Raw genomic sequence first — 23318 nt, forward strand, 5'->3', positions numbered from 1 at the left:
GTCAAACAAAGCTGCAAGCTAGAAAGTGTGATAGTGTGATCTTTCCAAGATAGTAAAATCCTTTACAGGTGATGTGTGTACTTAGTTTTATGGCTGTGGATTAATCTTGACATGCCATCATCCTCTACAGATACATCCTGAGAATGTAGATCCTAAAATAGCCTAGGAAAAACTGTAAAGGGAAATGGTTAGAGATGTGGGAAAACTTACTAAAACAAAATGAAACTTCTGGGGCAGTGCTTTTTTCGGGAACCAAGGACTTCTGAATTGATGGAGAGATAGAAGACATTTTGAAAATACATAAGTTTCAAAATAGTCTGGGAAGAAAGAAAGAAAGATGAAGCCTGATCCAGAAACTGACATTTTGGCAAAATTGGATGCTGTCTAAGATCAAAATGAGCTGAAAGGGAGAAAGAGACTCAAAATAACAACAGTTTCGTTATTTAAGATGCACATGAACAATACATTCTTCTAAAAGAATTATGTTAATATGATCATTGTCTTAACAAACAGGCCAATCAAATTTGCATTAGTGTTTGAAATAATAGGAAGGTACTGTGATGCCTTTATTTTGTTTCTTTTCAGACCACAATTAAGTATTGAGAAGAGCAAAATAACCATTGAAATTAAACAAGTTGACTTTTCTCACCAAAAAAAGGTTATTGTTTATTAAAGAAATATGGAAAAACAAGAGGTACATGCAAATACAAGTCTGTGTTTTAGTTGCTGTCTATTATTGTCTTGAAAGAATATCAAGCTACTTAGTAGTTGCAAGCTAGTGTTGGGCTATATAAGCAACAGTATGGAAAGATGAGCCATTAACTTTGGTAGTGGTTTTTGCTAGTAATTGCTGCCATAGGACTAGTTTTCATACTTGGCAAACCCAAGTTGTGTTCTGAAAAGGAGTATGTGGACTTGTGAAGACAATTTTCTGTGTCTTTCCATCCTGTTTTTCTGTTGTGTCCCCACCTTTGCCCCAGGTTATTATCTGGTCTAGTTCTGTTTGCAGCTCCCAGGAAGACTACCTACTGTTACTTTCTCTGACATTTTTAGGTACCTTTGGTAGAGCAAAGGCATGAGAGACATTCTCCTTGATTTGGTTCTCATGCCAAACCTCTGCATCATCAAATGCCAGGCATGAGGAGCAGCTGCACAAACAAGATTGAATGCTTGATAGCCCTGAAGTGGATCATGATACTAATAACCTAGCCTGATACACATAGTCTTCAGTGTATTATTTACAGAAAATATTTAATCAAGGACTGGTTTCTGGCATGATTATTTTAATTTGGAGAGTCAATAAAGCTGATAAACATGCCCAGTTTTCCTTTGGGAGTAGATGAACCATGCTGGCTCTACATGGGGTTTGAATGTGTTCAATATAAACAAGGTTGTCTTAGGGTAAAGTAGGTAACCTCAACACAGTATAAGCAAAAAGCAGTCTGTAAAGGTTTGCTACTTTGCAGGATAGAAATAGGGTCTTCTGAGCTCAGAAGGCATTACAAATTTATAGGAATTTAATCTCTGAACAGATTTGAAGATCTGTTCAAAAGTAAGGGTCATTTGAATTTCTCATTGAAATCATTGTAAGAACATCATAGTATTGGCAGAATAATATATTCTACCTCTACCTGGTTTCCAATAATAGTTGAGCAATTTTAATTGGAAAGTTGAAGAAAAGAAAATCAGCTTTTAATAGATGCTCAGCAGGGAAAATTCTAGTCTGAATAGCAGGCGCTGTAAAAGCTGACTCTTACAACTAAAGTGTCACTGTACATACTGTCTGTAATGATCCCAAGGAAAAAGTAATTTAGGTATCAAAACAGGGAAGAAATATATTCAGATGACCTGTTTTTTGCAGAGGCTAATCAAACAAATTAAAACAATTTACAAGCTAATTATAGTCCCTTCACAGCAACAAATGGTACTGTTGTAGTGCTTCAGATAACTCCTCTCATTAGTTTGGAGAAGGATATTTAAAAGAGACAGTGACAATTCTAAGTTGAATTAACTGTGGTTAATCACATGCCTGCTGCCTGATGGACTTGAAGAGTACAGTTATCAACCACACATTTGGACACAGTTTGGGACACAGTTCAAACAAATATTTGATTCATTGTAGTCTGCTTTATAGAATCAGGGGTGAAATACCTTTGCTAACAAGTGCTACATTACATCAATTTGAGTTCAGCATTTCAGGAAACTAGCACAAGATATTTAAAGCCCTTTAATTAGAGAGTGCTTCTTATCAATCTAAATACTTCATTTCTGTTATTTTCTATATTTCATTTGCAAAGGATAATATCATTTGCATTGTAAGCTCTCTGGGCAGAGATAGATCTGCTATTGTTTAGAGTTTTGCACAGTAACCATTTGGGGCCTGGTCCTGCTCATTATCATTATCCTTCTATTCATGCAATTTGATATATTGAGAAAAGCTATCACAAATACATCAGGTCTATTTTACTTCCTTCTCTGGAAATATAACATTATAATTCAAATGTAATAGTAATTGGCGCTTGACCTTCATTTTGTTAAATAGATTACTTTCTAAAATTGTTTGGAGTGAGTACTATTTCTAAATGAAATATTTTAATTCATCATCCTTCTGAATTGCATTTGAATTTGCTGGCCAAATGGATAAAGATAGATGATGTGGAAGATGATGTTTTACTGTAGCCTTTTCTGTTGACCTATTTGACCTATTTGATGTTTCTGAAATAGGTATAAGCCCAGTTTAGAAATATGTTAATCAACATTCATTTCGTGAGTGTGGGTTAGAGAGTTTTATTTAGGACAGTATTATAGTGCCTTTAAAACGTGCTTCAAATATGTCAGGAAGTTAGATAATTTTTTGATATGGCTGTATGGCTATGCAATGAAATCTAAGACTTTCTTTTATTAAAAAAAATCAAACCAGTTGATTGTAGTATAAAGTTGTATTGCTATCTGAGAAGGAGAAATAGATTAATGTAAATGTGGTGTTTGTGATTGCCTTACATTCTATTGTGACTCCTGGTGTCTTGTAATTAGAAAGTTAAAGTGATACAAAGTTTTAGAATTAATCAGAATCAAATACCAAAACAAATATCAGAAATTTTAGTAAGAAACTCATTTTTTGAACTAAAGTGAGAGATACTGATAGGTACTTGTATTTGTGTGATCTCTAAAAGTGACTGGTATTATATTGTCTTGCTTTCTAATCTGCACCTGCTTGTGTTCACCCACTTGGCTAGGTGCAAGGTACTGAAATTTATGGCTGTACCAAATATAGCTGATGTTCAACACATGTTTGTGCCCTTATGTGTGTCTCTGCTGAGTCATATTTTTCTACCATATGTCTTAGTCTTCAATGGAAAAGCACTTTACCAGTTGTTTTTTTTTTTAAACAGATAATAGATCAAAACGTTGATAACTGTTACATGAAGAGCAAACCTTCTTTCCCTGAGCTTTTCAGTTCCTGCTTATCTTCCAACTGCTCTATATTAAATTTTCTGTTTCTCCTAATTTTATCATCTGTAACCACAATTTTTATAACCTCTGAATTTATAAAATTAGAAGTGAGTCAGGATTTTGAGAGAAAGAAATTCCAGTCTCTTAATCATTACCAAGTGCATTTTGGACTTTGGAGAGAGAGAGCTAGGAAGGATAATTTAAGGGGGTTCATGGCACAAGAGAGGCTGCAGATTCTAAAGGATTGGGAGTAACCCTATTTTTTTTTGGCTTCCTGTCTTTCCTGCTGGTCAAATTACTTTGTCTTGCTCTGTCTTCATTCCTGGTCTGCATCAGAAGAAGCATGATCAGCAGGTTGAGGGAGGTGATTTTGTCCCTCTATTCTGCTCTGGTGAGACCTCACCTGAAGTGCTGCATCCAGCTCTGGCGCACCCCAGTGTAAGATGGACATGTATATGTTGGAGTGAGTTCTGAGGAGGACCACAAAGATGGGCCGGTGGCTGGAACACCTCTCCTATGAAGACAGTCTGAAAGAATTGGGGTCAGAGCTTGGAGAAAGCTTCAGGGAGACCTTATTGCAGCCTTTCAATACCTAAAGGGGATCTTTTAAGATGAGAACAAACCTTTTAGCAGAATGTGTTACAATTGGGTAAAATGTAACAGTTTTTTAGTCAAGGAGGTTGATTTAGATTAGAGGGAAGAAGGAAGTTTTTTTTTTACAATGAGGCTGATGAAACACTTGCACAGGTTGCCCGGAGAGGTCATAAATGCTTCATCTTTGGAAACATTCAAGGTGGGGGGAAACATTTGGGTGGGGCTCTGAGCAACCTGATCTGGCTGAAGATGTCCCTACTCATTGCAGGGCGATGGGACTAGAAGACCTTTTGGTCCCTTCCAACTCAAACTACTCTATGATTCTATGATCTTTTTGGTGTTGAGAATCTGTGACACTCTCTGGGTTGTTTTCAGCAGTATTCATTAAGTAATAGTGTTTTAATGCTCTTTCCAAAGACATAGGTTGTTTTGCTATTCTGCTGTAGTGGGTGATAAGGAGAAAGAAATTGAGAGGCCAAGTCATGCTCTTTTTCTCTGTAGAGTCACTTTGGTCATAAAAGCTTCAGAGCTAATATAGTAGCCTGATTATCTTGTCCACTTTGTCAAGTGGGTGTTTTCAAAAGAAGAATACCTGTCAATTATGGTAGTTCAAGCTTAAAGATGACTGACTAAAGATGTACACAGAACTTCACTGCTTCTACTGACTAGATGCTCCTTTCTGCCTTTATTTATAAATATTTTTTACTATAAATCTGATTATATTTGGCATTATTTTGAATGGACTCAGTCGAGAGATTAATGAGAACAGATGGTAAGGTGAGCATCACAGCAAGCACTTAAAATATGGACCATGGTGTCAAGGTCTGTTTTGTGCCAGTAAAGGACAATACTGGTGCTGTATAACTGTGATACAAAACACAGTAGTATGCAGATTTCTTTAGAAAAGGAAAAATCCTGTTTTGTGCAGCTGTTTGAAGTTGAATGGCTGTGGTGGAAATTAGTTCAATTTACATAATGATTTCATAGGCTAAAATATTAGCAGTCTTATAAATGACTGAAATGTCTGTTAATTATTGCAGACCATTTATGCAGTTGTTACAAATGTCTAACATAATCTTTAGAAAGAAATACAGACAGAAGAAATTGTGTGTGACATAAATCACTTTTTGATATAACTGTGGTCTTTCTGTTATTCAAAGGAAAACATTCAATTGCTTCCATCATTTTCTGTAATTGATCATTACAAGACAAAAACTCTTCCTACAACCATATGAATGCATTTGAAGTCATGATTTTTCCTTTTCATTATTGATTATTGAGTAGATAATAGAATTAATGAATAAATGGGTAAATGTCATATGCTTTTGGACAAGCAAACATGACTGTTGTAAAAGGAAATTTTTCATTTTGCATATATGGTACTGCTTAGAGACAATTGGTTGTTACGTGCATCCTGTTAACTAATACATTTGGCCAGAATTTATAAAATATGTTAACTCTGGTACTTTACCAGAGGTTATAAAAGAAAATAAGTAGTTATTGTGTTTGGGTTTGCAAGGATAAATACTTGATTAAAATGTATGCTGCTTTGATCAGTGAAGAATGATTTCCCATGAAGTTTGCAATATTTTTATTAACATAGGCTTTTTAATATATTAATAAGTAATACGGAAAAAATCCAGTAAGCAGTGATATGTTTCAATTTGGCGTTGACTTACTAATTTTGTATGGGTAGGTAAGGTAGCACCAACAATGAAATTTGCCAGGGGACTTTATTGAATTGAGTGTATGGCAAATAGAATGAAAATCAGTATAGTTAAATTTAAGGTGGTGCACATGGAAGAAAAAAGGAATCCTGGCTCTGTATTTAAAATTATGGCTTTCAGTTGACAGTTATCACATGGTAATGAAAGCATAACATTATGACATACAATTCTTTGAAAACTAGATGTTAACTAGCAAACAAAAAGAAAAGCAACTGGTATGAATTCACAAGAAAATAAGAAAGTATAAATCAGAGTATATGATATTGTATATATCTATACATATATATATATATATATATATATATATATAAACACACATACATATATCCATATTCCTCCACTTTGATAAATGCCTATGGCTTTAGGTACTGTATTCAAAAGGATGTGGTAAAATATCTGAAATGCTCACACTGGGTTAGACTAGTGGCCAAAAGCATATCAGCATGAATTATGTTTCCCTTTTTCTTACAGTTTTGTGTAAGCACCTAGGGAAAGTAGATACACCAGATACCTTTTTGGTGCAAGTCAAGCAATGTGAAGGGTGTGAGATCTGCCAAAAATGCTTCAGGCTTAGGCTGTTAGCAAATTGTACCAATCAGGCAGTCTAAAGGGAGTGAAAGTTTATTGTAAAATTCTGTCACAGGATTTTAGTAGAAATCTGTTGAAAATTAAGGGAATTTTTTTTTTTACCACAAAAACTACAGGGATTGCATGTTTTACAAAGATTTTTACCTCTCTAGTGCCTAATAAAGTTGTATGAAAGATCAAAATGTACATAGACTCATAGAATGGTTTGGATTTTAAGGGACCTTAAGGAACCTCTAGTTCCAATCCCCCTGCAATAGGCAGGGATACCAGGCTGCTCAAAACCCCATCCAGCCTGGCCTTGAAACCTCCAGGCATTTACAATTTCCCTGGGCAACTTGTTCCAGTGTCTCACCATCCTCACAGTCAAAGACTTCTTCCTTCCAAAGATCATATCTACTCTGATCTTTCAGTGTAAAGCCATTAACCCTTGTCCTGTCACTACATGGCGTCATAAAAAGTTTCTCTCCAGCTCTTCTGTAGGCCCCCTCCAGGTACTGGAAAGCACAAGATCTCCCCCAAGTCTTCTCTTCTCCAAGCTGAACAACCTCTCAGCTTGTCTTCATAGGAGAGCTGCTCCAGACCTCTGGTCATCCTTGTAGCCCTTTTGTGGAATTGCTCCAACAGTGACAATGGTACTTTGTGAGACTGGACATTATGGGCAGCACTATTGTAAGTGCAGTAGTATGATTTAGATATCATAGCAAAGAATTTCTTGGCCACGTTTTATTGTAAACTTAGTTTCTGCCACATATAAAAGTTTTTCCAAACTTCACACTCTTGGGCTGTAAATCATATTGCTTCAAAACAAAGTTTACTAACAGGCAAATAGTTTATTCATTAGAATTGCGTCTTTTAAGGAAATGATACTATGTGTGAATGTTTCTGTGAGAGGTTCTGAAAAAGTGAAACACTTGGAAAATGAAACATTTAGATTTTTGTATCCAAACAATTTAGCTAAAATTACTCTAAGTGTAAAAACAAGTCCAAATTAAACCCATCAGCCAATCTTCCCATTCCTGCACTCCACAAATTACTCAGCTCTGCTAGATGCCAGACATAAACATTCATGCTAATTCCTTCATTACTCTATTTGCTTTCCAAAGAAAAGAAATAATGGGTAGAAATCCTATTTCTAATTGTGAATAGTCTGAGCTAAACATTGCTGTAGATTTTTATCTGTTTATCTTGATGGGAGGCAATAAAAAGATTCATTCTATCCTTTTCCATCTTGCCAAGCAATTTCAAATGAGATGAGAATCTCTTGGTCTCTGATGGCTGTATTCCTGGAATATTTGGTTTGTCAAAAATACATAGTTAACAACACATGCCTAAAATATTTTGCTGTGTCATATTTGATTCTGAAGGATAGGGGATGTGTTCTGTCAGTGTGAGTAATGACTAATTAGACACTTTTATAAGTGAGCAGAGTACAACTATAGTTAAAAACTGACAAGGACTTTTAGTACTACATATGTTGGGTTTTGAGAAAATTAAATTTACGCTTCTCATTAGGCACATTACGCTGTAGTCTGGAAATATTCACAATGGTTTTTCCATCTTGTTGAATTTTCCATAGCATAAGAAGAAATTAAATTATTTAAAAATGTAAAGAAATTCTCTAGAAAACTAGAGAATAGAACATCATATTTTAACTGATGAAGTCTAAATTAAGTATTGAAGATGAACTTAAAATGCATGACCAAATCATAGCCAGCCATCATAACAAGTTATGAGCTATTTTTGAGATCAAGTGGCATCAGTTAATGTAGCTCTGCTGGTTCTTCAGACCTTTCAGTGTTAAATTAGAAGAGAGATTGTTCTCCAGCAAAAGTCTTCTACATTTTTTGCTCACAGGACTGTTGCATTATGTAGATAAATGTAAGCTTTACTGCTTTTTGAATGTACTGCCTTCTCAGTGCTGGGACCATAAGTTTACTTTTTAGAAGGTACTTAGCAGGACTGTATAGCCACATGCAAGTGTCTGTTCCTTGGAAAATAAAGAGAAAATGTGATGCTCTTTGATACTTTTGAATATACTGTGAGTGTTTGAAAGACCTGGCAGTTTTAGAAGCAAAATCACCTTCATTAGTTTCTCAAGAAGGAACTGCAGAATGGGAAGTGTTGCATACATGCTTTTCTCATGACTGTCAGTGGGTAAGTGGGCAGTTACAGCTTCCAATGCCTGCTTTATTTTTATGCCTGTAATTTACCAAGGGTTTGGGTAATGGATGTAGTAGGGCTCACATCCTCTTTTTCTGTCTCATCATTTCCGTAGTCATGTGCCTGCAAACATGGCTGATTTTGGATGTGTCTCTTTCACCTTGCTTGCCATCTTAATGCACACATAACCTATGTCATTAAAGTAAAATATGTTTAAGTTCACTAAAATTTGTGAATGTTTTCCAAACAACTTTTTCAGGCAGGGAAGCACTGTGATATTGCACAAGTGATACTGAGATATGGGGGTGGAAAAAAATTCCTAGGTTACAAAAGAAACAAGTTTGAGACTGCTTTCAAAGTGCATCTGGAATCCCAGCATATCCAGCACCCTTACTTATAGGCTTTAATTACCCTGTTTCAAAATTGTATATGACAGATGAACTGTCATGGCATAAATAACCAAATTCTGTCTAACCTCAGGTTGGAGTACTGAAAAGTTTTATATATAAATCAAAATATTGGAGATTTTTAATGATAGTAGTTAAAGCTGCTGACATTATACTGGTGTGAATAGGTTATCACAGTCATTCTATCGGGTTTACTTCTGCATGCAAGGTACCTTCTGAACCTTTACTGTTGAGTGTCTCTGAAGGGAAGCTGAACTTTCTTTCCAGGAAATCTGAGGGTTGTGTCTAATAAACTTCATGATAGGAACTTACCCAGGAAGAAAGTAATATAGTCCCTTCCTTCCACTTGTAGTCACCTTGTAGTCAAGAAAGGTAGCAGTAGAATTAATGTAGATAAATTAGGGTTGAAATACAATGCTCTAAGTATGGAAAAAAGCTATCAGATGATTTTTTCATGCAACATGACTGAAATCAATGCAGTTTGCTTATTATATCTGTGTAGATAATGTAAATATTAAGTGTCTGATCTTCCAAAGGGGATTTATCAAAGCATGTAAATGAAAAATATCAATGTCTTTGTTCATGAGCTTCCTTAAAAAGTTTTCATATGCAATCAGCAATATTTTTTGACCTTGGATAGTGAATTTTGTTGCTAACAAATCATTTGGAGAGATTGCTTTGATTCTTGTGAGAATTATTGGGAGGCAAAAAGTTGAGCATACCTTCCCTAGTGTGACCAGATTCAAATAAACTGGAAGAATGCCAGGTTTATGTCTGATTTACCTCAAATTTAAAATACCAATACACAAGAAGAACAATTTTGTCCCTTGTTTTTTCTGTATGAAACTAAATGCCAAGCAAAGCTACAAATGATACAGTGCGAGTGGTTTACATATTGATGGAGTCTTTAATGTGTCTCTGAAGAATTAATACTTTAAACAATAAGTGGCTGTAGTGCTTCTCTTGGGAATCAAGAAAGAAAAACCTTTCTGTTTTGTTCCTAGGCCTTGAATTAAATAGTTGTTTATTTTAAAACTGTTTTTTGACTCTAATGTTGTTGAAGAGTTGTTAAGAAAATGAGAGCTGTGGTGTACTTGAACAACCTCATCTTGGGTTACTGAGATTTAGCTGTATCAGTGACTTATTTCTGTTTGTTAATTGCAACATAACAGCAATTTTAATTTAAAATGCTCGTTAGTAACAGTCTGTCAGTCCTTTGAGGGACAGTAGATAATCTATGTCCTCCAAAGGAATTAGCAAATGTCATTCTGGGAATTAAATAATTGTTTTAGTGTGAATGAGTCCAAAAGAAACCTGTCCAAAATCCAAAATAGGTTAGAAATGTGGAAATAAATCCAAAGCTATTGCTTTTGGCTATTAGCTCTGCTCATCAACTCAATGTTTAAAATTCAGAAGCTCATATGTAAAGGTTTTTAGCATTTTGTGGAAGAAACATTATGTGAAGGAATTTTCCAAATAAAGAGCACCTATGTAAGGGAGAGTTATCTCATCTAGAACCAAACTGTTGACACTCAACATCAAGAAGATTGCAAGAAAATTTTTAAATTCAGGAGCTGTAACAAAGCTGTGAAGTATAGAAGACAATGTGGTTTAGGATGACATCTTTACTGTTGAAGACTAAAATTATCCTAAGTGCAGTATAGCTCAGAGACTGAAAATAATTTAAAGGGAAATGGAACATAATGGGTTGCCCTTTAAAAAGGGTGTAAAAAAAAAAAAAACCCAGACCAAGGCATGGAATCAATGGTACTCCAACTTCCATGCAAATTTAGGAAACCGAAAAAATGAAAGAAAACAGCTAGCTCTAGATCTGCCCAAATTTTAGTGGAAGCTAAGCTACATGATGTTGTAATAGCAGAATCGAAACCATACAGACAAAAGAAAGCAAACCATGGCACTGTTGGAATAATACTATCTTTTACAGCGTTTACAAGCAAATTACTAGTGACTGGCTCAGGGAGTAGCACAGTGGAACTTTATCAGGAAACAAGGTTTTATTATACAGGATTTAAAAGCAAAAGGCCCATTGGGCATGTGAAATTGAGATTGTATCTGGAAGGACTGTAAGCCTGGGTTTCATCTGGCCAAATGAAGGTGTCTAAATTTAAGTTCATTGTTTAGACTTCTCTCCCTTTTAGTCAGTGGAGATAAATGAGCATTCCCAGGTGAGTAAACCGTCTCATTTTGAAAGAGACATCTAAAATAGGTTACATAAATTGGATACTAAAAGTGACCAGTTGTTCTCTATTCGCTATAGAACCTAAGGGAACTAGCTGAGATACAGACACTTCCAAAGTAGATGGCATGAATCCTTCCTGAAATGGCAGTGAAAGTAAGCCATGCAGATCTCAAAGTCTTCTTAAGTTCCAGGAGAAAAAGTAAAGAAAACAAGTCATGCAAATTGACAGGAAACACAAATGAGTTAATTGTTTTGCTTTACAGGTCTTATTTTATTTTGTATTGTTAGTTTTGTTTGGGTTTTTTCTTTTGTTTTGTTTCTTTGTTAATTTTCTTTTTTTTTAACTTTAGAAAAAACCTTCTGAGCAAATGAAGAATTTTTAAGAAATTGAAAACTGGAAAGTAGTTTCTGTTACAGATTTTTAAAGGAATATTCTGTTCAATCTTTTTTGGATTTGATGCATATTGCAGCTGAAACAATCCATTTATTCACATTATTAAAAAAAATGAAGTTTTTTAATATGTTAGAAAAATTAAGGCAAAGTGTAGTTTCAATAACAGGAAGATGATCTTAAAAAACAAGTATTCATGCTTCTTTTTTTTCTCATTGTATTAATTCAGTGTTTTGTGGAAATATTAAATACAGACTGGCATAAAAAGACATAAAGAGGTTTTAATTTAGAATGAAGTTAATCACTGGGCTGAAAAAGAGATACAAAACTTGAAAGAGTTGGCCTTATAGAAAAACTTGAGAATTGCTTCAGTAAAATCCCCAAATGAACAAGCTTTTGTTGGACAAAAGATTATAATTATATTAAAATTGAGTATTTTTCACCCTTTGAAATCCATGCTGCTTGAACTATTGTTCAATAAGGCACTGGCTTATTTAAATTGGCATTATTACATGTATTGAGACACTGGGAAAGAGGAATGCGTAATTTACACATAACTAAAATCAGTCTATTTTACAAAATGACAAGTCATTTATTTATTTATTTACATGATAAGAATTTACTGCTCTTTATAGTGAGCAAATTCCTTTCACTTTATTTTGTTCAGTGAAAAAACTGCACATGTCAGTTGGTATTAGTTTTGATTTATTAGGTCATGCTTGTGTAATCATGAGAAGAGATTTTAAACCTTTCTGTAGTCTCTGGAAACTTTTCTGATTACTTCATAGCAATAGAACTGCTTTAGTACTCCCATTGGCCTTAGCTTTCCTCACTCATTGATGCCTTCTTTGTGTGTGGGCTACAGTTTTGGCCAAAATGTGGCCATTTTCTTACACTATAACTACTTTTGTCAGTTCTTGTAAATAGGATGGACTGTCTAGAGAACTCTTTAGGTAAGTGGTAGAAGGAAAGACAGACATATTGACTAATTTTGAACTTTCATATAAAATTGAAGCATGTTTCTTTTACAAAACTGTTGGGAAAAAATGTCACTTAGATTATTTTTGCTTTTCATTGAATGGAAGACGAATCTTATTTGAAGAATCCATAACAAATTTAGAAAACACCAGATGAGATGAGAACTCCTCATTGATACAGAACTAGCCAATTTCTAGATAAGCATAGTGAGTGATTTGCGTGGTTGCAACAAAGTGTCAATATGTGAGACTCATCCCTTATTTAGTCAGTAAGTTACTGTGTATTCTGACAGTCCTCCATAAAGACAGATTTGTTTTACTTTGCATACAATAAGTTGTTTCCATAACTGTTACTTCAGAGAATTTTGTCATGTACTTATTTTTTATGTAGTTTTTGCTGTATATTTCCTGATTCAAACTGCATAGAAGAGACAATTAATAAGACTACTGAAACCAGAATATATATATGAAGAATAAAATTAGGGTCTTTTTAAGTTGTGGTTTCCAAAAAGAATATTTTCTATCCTGTAGGTAAAGGTTCTGAGCCCCTTAAATGTTTTAACCTGAAAAGATGCTAAAAGCAGTCTGTCAGAAAGTTCAGTGAAACACTGATTCGACAGTACCCTGTTCAATGCTGTCCTGCAGTACATTTTGTGTATTTGGTCTGCAATAATGAATGCAAATATGAACTAAAAAGAAAATATTTATACGAACCTTTAAATTCCTCCTTCTCCCTGCTTTGATAAATATATTTCAGGTTAAAATATTTGTTGTTGATCTGAAATAGCAGTCCTACAAGAAAAGATAACTTCATGCTTAAAGGTAGAGGCAGGAGATAAAAACCTGGGAAGCAAATGTATTTAGTCATATCCACGTAAATTGTTCCAGATCTGTTAATTACTGCTAATTGTGGGATTTTTGTTAAAGCTATGTTTTTTTATGTACATGCTTTTTAAAGTTAGGGTAGCTGAAAGATGTTACACACTGCAAATTTTTATTTGTGATATAATTTATATTCTTCTGTTGTATTATGTCAGCTGTATGACTGCTACCAAAGCTAAAATAAATCCTGAGTTTAGCAATACAGAGACTGATTCGAATCTGCACAGATGATGACTAGAAATGAGCTTTCTTGGGAAACAGCTCAGAACTGACACATTTGATGCACCAAGGGAAAAACAAGGACAATGAATTAGGTGTGTCATAAATGCAGCTGAAGAGCAAAGAATCGTGGTGAAAAGTAAGTGACAAGTGGAGTAAAAGGCTTTTCTGGGTTAGATGAACATGGATCAAAACCAGAATTGTTTGATTGTAGCTGCATGCTATTTCTTTGGGTCCTATCAGTGGTCAGGAAAAGTGACCAGTGAAAGGGAAAGAGAGTAAAAAGATTGGTACCTGCCTCCCCCCTACTTACCTTTGAGGAAGCTGTAGCCTGCAATGAGTTTTCCCCTCAGTCTTCTCTTCTCCAGGCTGAACAGACTAAGTGACCTCAGCTACTCGTCATGCAGCTTCTCCTCAAAGCCTTTCACCATCTTAGTTGCCCTCCTTTGGACACTCTCTCATAGCTTTATGTCTTTCTTATACTGTGGCACCCAATGCTGCCCCAAGCACTTGAGGTGAGGCTGCCCCAGTGCAGAGCAGGCAGGACAATCCCCTCCCTTGCCTGGCTGGTGAAGCTGTGCCTGATGCACCCCAGGACATGGGTGATCCTCCTGGCTGCCAGGGCACTGCTGACTCACATTTCATTGGCCATCGACCAGGAACCCCAGGTCCCTTTCCACAGCGCTGCTCTTCAGGTTCTTGTTCCCCAGTCTCTCCATATATCCAGGGTTGCCCCATCCTAGGAGCAGAATCTGGCACTTCCCCTTGTTGAACTTCATATGGTTGGTGATTGCCCCATTCTTTAATTTGCTGAGGTCTCTGCAGGGCCTCCCTGCCTTTCAGAGAGTCAACAGCTCCTTCCAGTTTTGTGTCATCTGCAGGCTTGCTCAGTATCCCTTCCTGTCCTGTGTACAAATCTTTTATGAAGATTTTGGAAGAGTACAGGGGCAAGGATGGAGCCCTGTGGAACCGCACTAGTGAGAGGTCACCAGCCTTCTGTCACCCCAATCACTATAAGCCCTTGTGCCTGACCCATGAGCCAGTTGCTCACCCATCATATAATTCACGTGAATAACACGGTTATTCACCATGAGTACTGGACATGTTCTCCAGGAGGAAGCAAGTTCTTCCAAATATTAATCAATTAGTCAATATGTTTAGTAGGAAGATTCAAAACAATATACACTAAGTTTCTATACATTTTAAACCAGTGCTTTTTTGAAAAAGTGCCCTGTTATAGCTAAATTTAAACCCTAAACAGGGTTTCATTTCTTCAGTATTCATTTTAATTATATACTATAGTGTAGTGTATGACAACTTGGTTTCATTCTTTGACTTAAATCCTCCAGTGAGTCTCACATTATTAATTAGACATATGTACATAAACCAAAGGCAAATGTACACTTTTTTGGCAAATATATTCCTTGATTTAAGCTGTTGTGACACATCTACTGACATTTTTGCTACAGCTAGTATATATTGCTTATTAGTCTATAGTGTGTCTAGGAAATCCCATTTCATACATAATTTCTTACAATAATCAGAGTCAAAAATTTAGCATGACTGGTGAAATAAAGAATTCTTAAGTTAAACCATCTTCTGTAGTGTTACTAAAATTGATGGTCAGATTCTTCTCCTTTACCTTTTCTGACATTAACTGCTCCATTTTACATGCTTTTGCACTTAGTTAAATTTAGTGGTGTTAGTACTATTGATTTTATTTGCATAGTATATAAAGCAGATATTTTTCAAAGCATCAAAACAAGATATTAGGTAGGTACTTGCAAACATAGATATATGTTTCTCATACACAACTTACGTCAGTCTTAGGAGTTCCAGCTCTCTACTTTGGCTTTATTTAACTGCATTCTTTCAGTATAATTTTCCACTTTCAGTGTTATTTCATTAGCATGGAAAATACCCTCCCTTTTGCAAAGTTCAGTAATCTTTCTATGTCTTTTAAAGTTTTGAAATTCTCAATTAAAAATACAGTGCACCTCTTGTAATTCTCTTATAGAAATTTTTAGTTCTCGATGGATGCTCTTCTTTTTATCTTCAGCTTTTGGATGAGCAGTTTGATTACTCCCTTTTTATGTTTTGTTTATGGTGGATTTGGTTTGTAAATAATTCTGCACTATTCTTCAGCAGGCGCTCATTTATCCTATATCAAATACGCATTCTCTAAATTGTTTTGTTCTATAGTCTTGGCCTTTTGCCTTCCTTCTATTTGAATGTTTACAATAGCTGTTGTGTCTTCTGTTTGGAAATATTGATTTAATTGTATTCTCAGTAGTTTTGTTTTGTTTGCTTTTTTTTTTTTTTTTTTTTTTTTTTAAAGAAGCATTTTTTCAGTACCTGAAAAGCAAATGACACTTTTCAAAAGCACTTTTGCTCTGTTGCTTTGTCATTTTTGGTAGTATTTAAGAACTGGGATTTACACCTTTGCTTTTAATTAGTGGACAATGGCTATTTTCTCTCCTCATTTTCTTTGGACCTGTGGAGGTTTTCTGGAACCACTGTCTTTGGACAATTCCAGATTTTTCCTACTCTAATTTCAAGTCTGAAACAATGCCTCTCTTGTAATCTTGTCCAGTCTGTCCCTGAATATTTTTGTTCACTATATGATATGCGCTCATTTTTGTTGACTGGGTTCATGCTCATATGATCTTTGCATGGAGAAATGAAAAGTCTTGCTTTATATACGGACAAGACAAGGAGCAGAAATTGACTCAAAATTGTAATTAGTGACCAAAATTCCTTTGCAGTTTTTAATTTTCAGTGAATGTGCTTAATGTTAATTTTGAATACAATCAAGCCAAGTAAAAAAATAATGATTGATATGTTAGCCAATGTTACATGATTTTAATGTTTTCACAGTAAATGCAATTTAAAATGTAAGCACTTTCAAACAGACTGCTTTAAAATAATACACATAATAAAAGATAAATATGAATAATTAGAAAAACACCTTTCCAGGGATTTGTCTCAATGCAAGGAGTGCCTGAGCTGCCCCTTGCATGTTCCCTGGCCAGAGATAGTGGGAAAAACCCTGGCTACCAGGATGGATACCTGGCTTCCCTGTAGAAGCCCCCACTGCTTCTACTATCCTTGCCCACAGGAAGCTGCTAGGATACACTGTGTTCTGGTACTTTTAAACATTTAATCTTAGAGTGTGTTTTACTTTTATATAAAACAAGAATCATGCTAGTTCTCTGAGTTCAACAAAATTTGCAATTTAAGCATCTGAAGTAAATTGGGAAACAGTAATATAATGAAACAAAGTATGGATTCTAAGCCAACGAGTATACATTTATAAATCTGAAATAAAAAGTACTCACTTTACAGATGTGATTCAAAGGCCTTCTCTCTCAGAGAGTTCTCTGCTTTCAAAAATTGCTTTATCAATCATTTCTGTAAGTTAGCCTGTAAATTGGGGTGTAAATGAAGTGTGGTATCTGTTTCTCTCTTTTGTTTTCTTTTATACCCCAAATGAATCCTCTACAAGACAGATTCATTCCTTGTTTAGTTGCAATGGAATGACTACAATTCCACAAACAAATTGGGTCTTAGTTAGGTGTACTTTGTCATAAATAATCTCTGAGGAGATTGGATTTCTCTCCTAGCTGAGGTGCTTCAGCTGTACGTTAAGCTCATAGCTTCTTAAAGAGACTGAGTTATTGCTCAGTTGAACACCCACCGAGGAGCCCACACTTGTCCTTATTCTCCTGTGTTGTAGCTGTCTCTATTTCCCTAAAACATATTCAGGAAGGCTGATGGTAAAATAAACTACTAGTCCATTTTTTTTGTTCTTTGTCCCATTTTTTTCTTATTCTGCTCCATGATACACAGTTCTTTCAGTGTATATTTCTTCAAGATCTGGAGAGAAAAGCCATTTCCTAGATTGATCAAGGTTATTTTCCTTGCTCCGGTCACCCAATACTCATATTTCACATTCAGCACTAGGCCCTTTAAAATTTAATATGATGTCTGTACCAGCTGCAGGAAATGTCCTTTGCATTTTCATTTATAAATTTTACAGTTATTTCTTTGCTTTGTTATAGTAATTCACTCTTCATTACAGTGTAGGCTTTTCACTATTTTTTGAAAAACAAATTGAAACTGTATGGTTCTGTGGTGGGGATTGCTGAGGTGCTGACAGCATGATAACGTAATTTCTGCCTTTTCCCAAGCTACCTTCTGCAGGTTGTGTAATGGGTTGAGCAACATCTGCAAAAGTATGGTAGTTCTGTTCTAGAACTACCTACTTCCGATCTGTGTCATTTCTGTACACATCAAATCATACTGAGCAGTCTGAACAAGGCTTTGTTTAGATGGGGTTATATAACTATCCGAATGATAAAAATTGAACTGAATTATTCCTACGGTGTAGTAAGCTCTAAATCTTTTCATATAAGTAGGGAATTGTGCATGTTTGATAGATGGCATGATGGTATTTTGAGTTGCTTTGTATTTGATCTATTTTTCATTGGGAAAAAATTCCAAACAATATATAGAAGGATAGCAAACAATAGTATACAGTCTAATTCTTATATAAAATCCTAGAATAATGGAATACTCTAGGAACTCTCTTGATGAATGAGCTAATGTTTGATGCATATAATGAGCATGGGGCTCATTTAGAAAACAAATGAGACACAGTTCTTGTCTCAAATATGATAAGGTGATTAGATGCAAGTGTGGGGACAATATGAAATATCTCCACTGCAGAACAGTATTTTGGAAAAAAATAATCGAGAAAGCCATTAATTTTGTTAAGCTGAAGTTGAGTGTCGGATGTAGCAGACAGAGTAGTATCTACTCAAACGAAATAGTCCTTTAATCACGTTACCGAGTGATCATAAGCATTACTTATTAGCCGTACCTAGTTTATAATACAGTATTTCCGTAGTTTAGAAGCAATGAAATTCTGTCATGCATCATATATGAACATGTTGAACATAGATGCAAGAGTGGACAAATACTATAATCACTACAAACGGTATGAATGTACTGTAAAATGACCTAAAAAGAGCAGTATATATAATACTTTCTTTCTTCTGCCATTCTGCACTTCATATAGCTCAGGTTGCATTCTTGATATAAACCACCTCAGCAGCCATGTCAGATTGCACATGGGTGTGAGTAAGTAGAGCTGGATGTAAGTGCATATACTTGTCAGAATGAATCACCTGGCTGGTTTTATGTAGGCTGAAGGTAGGTATTAGCTAAAGAGGCCTTTGATGGAGGCGCTTAACAAAAGGGATTTGAAGAATATGAGGACAACCTATGGTGGATTGGATGGTGAGGAATTGGGCTCAGGAAAGCAGACAAAACAAAGTGTTTTCAAAAATTTTATGACTGTGTTCTTAATCTAAATTTTGGAATGGTAGCAGAGGAAGTCTCACCAAAAAGAGTCAAAGCCATGTGGTTTGATAACAATGTCCTTGCATAAAAATTGTCACCGAGACAGAAAGGATTGGTAAGAGAATAGCTCAGGGCCAGAACAAGGCCCTATTAATAGAAATGATGAGTTAGTGAATGTCAATGCTAGCTGAAATGTGTATGGAAATAAAATGATAGGTACCAGAGAGATATTTTTGGATAACTAATGAGGGGAGAGAGAAGAGAAAATATAGTCTATAGTCTTGACAGATTAAGATAATAATAGTCATAATAGTGATGGGAAAAAGGGCAGAAAATTTGAAAGTGAAGATGGGAGACTAATTTGTTTAAAGTGGCAGTGGCAAGCCTAGGGAGAGCTATTAACCAGCTCAGAGATCAGTTGGTGCAGCAGGTAGGTTTTTGAGTCAGCAATAGATAACTTTATAATTTCTGTGTGGAGGAAAGTGCAGTCACTGCAAAGTGAGAAGAACAAGGTTTAGGGACCAGGCTCTAAATTATCAGAAGAAAAAATACTTTTTGTAACAGAGTACCAATAACTTTTCTGTATTTATGGCTCCCTTACTAAAGCTTGTGTCTTCTGGTTTGAAGCATGAGAGGAAACAGATGGGGATTTCTTTTATCTAAGCCCACATACACTTCTCTTTCTTCAGAGGTAACATAAGAAATGTTATAAATTGAGTTTCTTTCTTCTTAATTGAAGGAAGAATGCCTTTTAAAGTTGTTCCTTTTAGATCCAGAGCTCTACAAAATACAAAATGATTGAATTATTCCTTCCTGAAAAGTGGACTTAAGAGTAATGATGAATTCCAGTCAGGGTGCTTTAGAGAAATTAGCAAGCAGCCATCGCTTGGCTGGTAGTGGGATGTAAAATTTAAATAGAAAATATACAATCCAATGTAGAGGATTTCAGAGAAATTGTGTCATGGATTTTTCATAGACTCACAGCATGCTCCTTTTTATTAATTAGGCAAATATGTTACATAGAGAAAAATCTATTATTGTTAGTAAAGAAACAGGATGGTTTTAAAAAACCTACTATGAACTTTTAAAACAAAATTACTCTGGCATTCATGTGGTAAAAAAAAGGGGATTTTCCTATTTAAATTACACATTGCAGATATTATTTTAATTTTATTAGTTTTAATAACTTGAAAAGTATTTATATGTGGTTATGACTGATCATTAGGTATATTAACAAACCAGGAATTCATTCTGAATATGATATACTCCTATTTTATCCATGCAGTCTGTGATTTGCATGGTGCTCATTGAAGGTAACTATTATTTGATTTCTACTGAATATCATAAATACTAAATATCCATAATATTAGATATCAGACTTCTTATGTGCATTATTTTAAAATGTATTTTAATATACCGTAAAGATATTTGTCTCTTCTGTGGTAAGATGAGATAGGCAGAATTATCTGGTGGAGCAGGGTTTGAGATGGGCAAGTTCTGAATGTTGGTTTTCCTTTCTTCCTTAATGTCATTATGAAACATACACATACACAACTCTCATTTTTCTTCAGTTTCTTCACTGTGCAATATGGATAGTGACAGCTGAGTAAGAGCAACCTAATTTTAATAGGCCTTTGAATCTGTTGATGTGAAAAGTTTGCTATCTTTTCTCAGATAGGTTTATATTATTATACTTTTTTCAAATTACCTGATGTTAAAAAAAAGGACAGGGGTGTACTCATTTCTCTTGCTGTGATATGGGACTGTGGTGTAATTACTGCTCTCTTTTATTATACATCTCTCTTTTAGAAAGTACCTGTCAACAGATTAAAAAAACCAACCTGGGCTCACTTCTGTCAATTTCTCCTATTTAATTAGTGAGAAGATCACAAAATTTAGTTCTGAAGTTTTTGACAGTGAATTCTTTAGAATTGTATTTTATTTGCACTATGGAATATAAATTACATGTTGTCCGGCCACCCTAAATTCTGCTCTATAGTTCTCTAGCAATTATATGTAAGATGAGTTCAAACATTTGCAAAATTCTCAGTTCTTTTTCCATTATTTTAATTTTTCTAACTTTTTTGCTAGGCTCCTATAGTGAGTTAATATCAATTGACAGCTGAAGAATTCACATTGTGTACATTTTTTTTATGAAGATTCAGTCTTCTAATAATTTTATAAGAATATAAATAGTGGAGACCCGTGGTTATTTAAGCATTAATATTATTTTAATGGTAGGATTTTTCTTCTCAGTACAGTTAAGTAAGGAAATATGGAAACAGTAACAGTAATTCTTTGACTATCTCACACAAAACTTGTGTTAGTGAATAGGTTTATGGTGACACTAATAACATTCTTATATTTATTTATTGCCATAAATACATTCTTGAACTGAACTGTAATGTTACATATAATTCCATTATATTTGAGGCATGTTTATGTTTTTTTTACACGGGGATCTGTATTCTTTGGTTTAGTATAAATTTAAACTCAGATTTTTGCAATTGTTGGTAACCACAGTGGTGTCACAATTATGGAAACTGCATCATCCATCTAATTTTCTAAGCCCAGTTACAAAAACAGCCAGACCTGGAAAGTTTCTACTGAGAAATAACCATTATTAATGCTTCTCACTGCCCTAATAACCTCTCCATACATTGACTGGTGCTCATCAGCTAAACTCAACATCCACACTGAAAGTGTTTTATCTTTTTAGCCTTTTGGAGGCTTCCAAAATGTATAACACAGACCTGTCATGGTGGCATACTGAACTTTGGGTATGTCTTAAGCTCTCACTTGGCCATTTAAGGCTTTTCATGCCTATATCTGAGTTAGGTACCTAGTGTGGTTACATTATGCAAATGTACTGAATATTTTAAAGAGCCCTTTCCTTAATTCCCTTAGTTATTGTGCAAATTTATTCAGGGTCATAATTATTAGACTTCTATAATCACAGTAGAAACTGATCCATGAGATGTCTTAGTAGAGTGTTGACTATTTCTTGTCTCAGTTGATTCCCATGATACCTTATGTTTCCTGGATAATATAAATAATATCCTGGATCCTATATTTATAATATTTAAATATTGCATCAATAATACAGTAAGTATTGCATCAATAGTACAGTAACAATAAAATGTTAGGAACCTCTCTATGCAACTTTCTGTCTGAGCATCCCCATATGGTTCCTCCTTGTGTGTAACTTCAATTAGTGCTGATTTCTGTCCTCCATGGGGGATCAGTTAGAGTTTTTTTTTTTTTCATCCAGAGCTCTTACACTTGACCACATGTGGTTTTATAATAGAAATTATTATATCATGTCAATGTCAGACATGCACAATTAGTTGAATTAATCTCTTTTGATCATACTATTAAAGCCATTGCTAAACAGAAAATAACTTAGCAGAAGAGAATATATTTTGTTTGTGCTTGTAATTGCATGGATTTCTGAATATATTTTCTTGATTTCATTTTTGTAAACTTTAACATTTTAATTAAAATAAATAATAGCATCATATGCTGGAGCAGCCATTCCAAAAAGAGTACATTCTCAGATAGAAAGATAATGAAATGTCTACACCTTGAAGCACTTTTTATATATATGATATTATTTTGGAAGAATAGTACTTTTGCATAGTATAACCTTTAAGAGTTTAAATTTCAAAGTTTTATCTTGAATTTTCATACATCTTTTTCCTTTTAATAATTTAGTTTCCATTTTTGCATATTAGGAAACATAACATGAATGTATCTCAAGATAGAAAAAAAGTCCAAGAAACTTCTTACTTTTCTGTGTTATTATCATTTTTAGTTTTTAAGAACAGGAGTGAACTACTTTCTAGGCTTTACAAGCAGGTTGAATCTTCTCTGGTGTGTGGGTGTTATTAGTATTTTTAACAGTCTCAACAGTTACTAGAGTTGTTTTAATGCCACAGAACAGGGCTTGTTAGACTCCTACATTACTATGAAATAGGCTGTAAAATGTCTGGATTACTTAGAAAAATTACAAGTGCATAGGCAGAACTTAACATTTATTTGCCTGCAGTCTTTCTGATTTTTGAAAGAATTAACAGTACGATTTTATCAAAACAGGTTTTGATAGAATTAACCGTATGATTTTTAATGTCTATATTATGCAGATTATGACTCTGATATAACTGTGGTACCAAGTAACATCTTATTTGGGAACATTCTCTAGCATTTCAGTTTCTAAAAACTAATTTTTGTTGAGTATTTCTTTATCTTGTCATGCTGCTTGTCATTGGGTGAGATGCTGCTGCAAGTTTGCTGCCTTCTGCTGTAACTTTAGTGTCTCCAAGGCAATACCATTTGGCCATTGTGTTCACTTTTAGA

The 23318-nt window shown here is 34.7% G+C and overlaps 1 protein-coding gene across 11 annotated transcripts in view; it reads left to right on the top strand.

Moving 5' to 3' along the window:
• Nucleotides 1-23318, top strand: part of IMMP2L (inner mitochondrial membrane peptidase subunit 2) — a 414256-nt gene that overhangs the window by 99363 nt on the left and 291575 nt on the right. Inside the window, exon 4 of one of the 11 annotated variants that reach the window (XR_010999047.1) lies at nt 586-694. The exons of the other annotated variants lie outside the window; for them this stretch is intronic. The gene's annotated coding sequence lies outside the window, so the exon portion shown is untranslated. The remainder of the gene's footprint in view (nt 1-585; nt 695-23318) is intronic. 11 annotated transcript variants of the gene reach the window in all.

The sequence above is a fragment of the Anomalospiza imberbis genome, chromosome 5, assembly GCF_031753505.1.
Source record: "Anomalospiza imberbis isolate Cuckoo-Finch-1a 21T00152 chromosome 5, ASM3175350v1, whole genome shotgun sequence".
In the NCBI taxonomy this organism is placed as follows: domain Eukaryota; kingdom Metazoa; phylum Chordata; class Aves; order Passeriformes; family Viduidae; genus Anomalospiza; species Anomalospiza imberbis.